Here is a 4,210-nt window from a genome sequence, read left to right as displayed (position 1 = left end):
CGCCCCTTCTTTACGAAAAATGAAATATGACGCCAGATCGGCAATTGAAAAATTATACATGCCGTGATAGCATCGCAGTGACTCTCAGCCGGGGCGGGTAAAAGACTCTTCTATACGTATTACTAGTGTTATTGTGTTTCTTCTGGCTCTTGCATGAATTCGTCGAGCAACAGTGGTTCACAGGATATTGTTTGAAATGCTGGCGAGCGCTCCATGATAGTACATCGGGCCTGCGCGAAGCAGAGCACCAGCCCTTCCAGGCGGCGCTGTGCCATTCTCTGGCAGGTTCTCTGTTTGCCGCTTCTCTCCCGCAGTACGGCTGCATCCTGCCTCCCTTAGGAGACGTCATTACGCGGAATGCCAGCCGCCCCGACTACAATGCTGCCCGCCCCGTTATTTAACAGATAATATTTGCCCCACTTTTTCAAGCGCTTTGCCCCGTGCTTTCCTCGCATTATTTGGCGAAACGCCTAGCACGTCTTTACGGTACCGCCATTTCTGTCTCAGTTGCCCGGGGGGTGGGGGTGGGGGCAGAATACTGCCTCTTGTACACTGTTAAAAATAGTTGTAAAAAACATGCGTTTTCGCAATGATACAGCTGTTAATAAACAACAAATTTTTGACGCGTCCGTGCAACAATATATCCTATCTGTTTCGCTGCCCCGAAAGACAAGCCTATCTGGTTTTCGGTGAGCTCTGCAGCGCTGTCTACTTTCCATCATGGGTTCGCTAATATTAACAGTATAAAAAAAGTAAAAATTGCCATTTGTTCCTTCATCTTTAAGGAAAAGGTAGCAGTGGTTTTTTTTTTTTCGTCTTTAATATTGGGAAACTCACAATGAACAGCGCGCTGCAGAGACCGACGAAAAAACAGATAGACTAGTCTTTTGGGAGCGAAACAGAAAGGCTTGTCTTTCGGGGCAGCGAAATGGACAGGCTAGTCTTTCGGGTCAGCGTCGAAATGTTGTTTTCATTTGACCCCTCGCGAAACTTGTGCTATTTGGCTTATATTCACCAACAACAGAGACTACTTGTTATGACTTTGCTATAAATGTGCAAGAAAAGTGTAGTTAATCCTTGTTAGCAACACATTTGTTAGCATCACAACTTTTATCCAGGAGCAGAACAAAACTAAAGTGACTGTTTTCGGTCAGAATCTTTGTTTCCGAGACTTTTTGTCAATGTTGTTCTTCTACAACATGTGTTGTTTTTCTACAACATGTGTTGTTATTCTACAACATGTGTTGCTAAGAACCTTAACTGCACTATCACTGTTAATTCACAACATTTTGTTTTTTAACAGTGAAGCTACTGCAATATTTCGAGCAATTGCCCTAACGTTAACGCGCGGCCATGTTTCCTTTCGTTGCGATGCGATTTCCTCTTTGTACACTCAGAAAATGGTAACCTTGAAACAAGGCTTAATACGTTTCTTTAACGCTATTTTTACCTCAAAAAATACAACGAAAAATGTCTTTAACCTATCGCAAACTGCGTTGGAATAAACTAAAAATTTCCTTATTACCTTGAAAATAACGGAAATGCCTTAAACCAAGGTCAAAATTACCTTGTGTTTTTTTTAAAAGAGAATTCCTTGGTTTAAGGATACTATTTCCTGGGTGTGTCTGAGAGCGGTCTACTGGAGGAAAAGTAGAGGTGCAAACTCGCACCTTTAATGGTTGAGAAAGGTGTTAGTGATTTTACAAAAGCATCAAACTCGAAACTTCTTTACTCTTTACTGTTAGCACCTTGGTTTTTGAGTGTCATCCAACGACATCACAACTCTCTATTCAAGGATGTGGCTGCCATTATTATTTAACTTCCACTTTTGGGCCGTGAAGTGGAATCAAGGGGTACGTTGACTTGCCTTATTGACCTCGTATTCATGTGGGACATCCGTTTGGGGCATCGAACCCAAAATCACATAGCGAAGTTAGTGTTAGGTGACTTTTCATGCTGACTTCTGATGCACCAAACGGCAGTGGCAGGCAAAAAAAAACACGTCATGCTGGTCAAGTCAACTCACTACCTTTATTCCTTCACTGTATATTGCCTACGACCTAAACATTTTACAACGTTCCGGCAAACGGTCCTTTTTTTGTTTTGCAAAGATATTGATTGTATTGCAAAGCACTCCTTTGTCTGGTAAGGAATGTTCCTACGAACGATCGGTTTGCATTACGAACTACTTTGTTCGTAAGCCTACGAAAACTTAGTTCGTAACACAACGCTTCAAAATCCTCCGTAAGCTACGCAGGTTTTAGTTTGCATTCCGAACTCATTGTGCAAGTAGCAGGGCTGTCACGGCTCTTCCTCGTCCTCTGGCGCTACCTTACTGCAGATATGTTAGGAACGTCTCTCGGCGTCCTCCCGCGAGGCGCAACCGGATGTTTTATACGCCTCCGCTGGTATGAGAAATTTTGATGGTCGAAAAAGGGCGGCGCGCCTGGATGGGAGGAGGAAGTGACTGCTCCATCGCTCATGCCGAGCAGCCGAGACGAGCGGTGGAAGCGAGCTGAGCGAACGCCTGGCGGTCTGGAGAAGGGGGCGGCCAATTTCCCAATTTTCCAGCGACAATCTGTTCCCCTCCGCCCTGCGCACCCAGCCACGTCCCTCAGCTTGGTGCGGTGGAGGGTGGTGGCTGATGGTTAAGTGACCGTCAACACACAAACGGATTTCTCCCCCCTCCCGCAGTGAGCGATGTTGGCCATAAGCATTCTACCTTACGCTAATGGAGAAAATTGTTGCCCCATCGCAAACCACCTTGTTGCTCTTACTTTAATGTTCCTGAAAAATAATAGTTTTTGGTGGTCTTCGCAAAGCACATAATAATGATGAGGAACGCCTTATACGCCTCCTAGCTCTCAGTAATAGCCGCAGCCGCACCCATCACGAGCCTGCCACCCACCTCCTTCAACTCGCCTTGCCTCCCCGTCGAGTCAAGCTCCCTCGGAAGCGAAGCCTCGCGAAGTTTAGTTTGCGCTCGCAAACGCGCACACACGGGTGACCGGTCGTCACCGTCACTGCACGCAAGGCAAACACCTAGTCTGTGAATTAGGGGGGTTGTGTGTTTTTCGCAATCTCCGTTTTACCCCTACCCACTTTCCCTCTCTTCCACCCACACTCACTCACTCACACACACACACACACACACACTCACACACTCACTCACTCACTCACTCACTCACTCACTCACTCACTCACTCACTCACTCACTCACTCACTCACTCACTCACTCACTCACACTCACACTCCTCCCATTTTATAATGAGAATGGAAAGAATTATTTTTCACGATAATTATTCAATGATTAAATAAATGCTGTCTGGTGGAGGGCGAGGATTCACTACCACGCCTGTCCAAACAACGAACACCTTTATCGGAAAACAATAATACTAGAAATGCATGGGGCGGTGGACGAGGCCGTGCCTCCACCAATTGATTCGTTCTCCGACAGGCGCATCATATCATCGCTTCTTTTGGCGCCCTGCTGATAAAGCTGCGGTCCGTGAGCAAATGCGAGTATTGCGACGGGTGACTCCACCCTCCCCACCCCCCGCCCCGACCTCGAGCGCCTGTTTCCTGCGAAGCCGATCGCCGCACACAATCTCCACGATACCAGTCGCAGTGGCGCCCCTTGAGCCCCCCGAGCGCCCGCTGTCCGGCTGCGACGGGGACCCGACTCGGGCTTAGCGAGCGGCCGAGCGGCCTGAGCCCCACACTTGCTCAGCTATATGCCGCACCAGACTCTATCCTCTGATACTGAAGCCCTTCCTGCTGCCCCCGAGCGGGCCCCTACACTGGTGCGCCATCCCTCGCATCGCTCTCCCGAAACTCTCATGTGGCCGTCAACTGTCGCCCCCCCCCCTCCACCCCCGGCAACAACACGTCGGTGCCACGCGCGCCGTACCCCGGGTCCCGGGCGCCGTGTACAGATGAACACCCCGTGTACCCCTTCCCCCGCTCCCCGCTCCTCCCCGGCGTCCCAACCCTTTCCCCGCCGAGGCTGAGGACGCGTCGTCTTCTCGTACTCTCGTCGTCGACCTGCTTTGACCCCGCGGGGGGTGTCCTCCGCTCGGCGGCCTCGGGGGAGCGGGAAGCAGAGCGCCGTGGAAAAAGTTTGTAGCGTTTGATTCAATTTTCTGGAGGACAACGGAGCCTCGTTATAGCGCCGGTGGAGCCTTGCGCGCTGCGGCTGGGCGGGGCGAGG

At 49.6% G+C, this 4,210-nt stretch overlaps 1 protein-coding gene across 1 annotated transcript in view; it reads left to right on the top strand.

Moving 5' to 3' along the window:
- LOC113209520 (probable G-protein coupled receptor No18) overlaps positions 1-4,210 on the top strand; it is a 123,381-nt gene that overhangs the window by 1,153 nt on the left and 118,018 nt on the right. The gene's annotated exons all lie outside the window — the stretch shown is intronic.

The sequence above is a fragment of the Frankliniella occidentalis genome, unplaced genomic scaffold, assembly GCF_000697945.3.
Source record: "Frankliniella occidentalis isolate FOCC.00 unplaced genomic scaffold, Focc_3.1 Scaffold13, whole genome shotgun sequence".
NCBI classification, from domain to species: Eukaryota; Metazoa; Arthropoda; class Insecta; order Thysanoptera; family Thripidae; genus Frankliniella; species Frankliniella occidentalis.
This window is presented reverse-complemented; position numbering and strand designations above follow the sequence as displayed.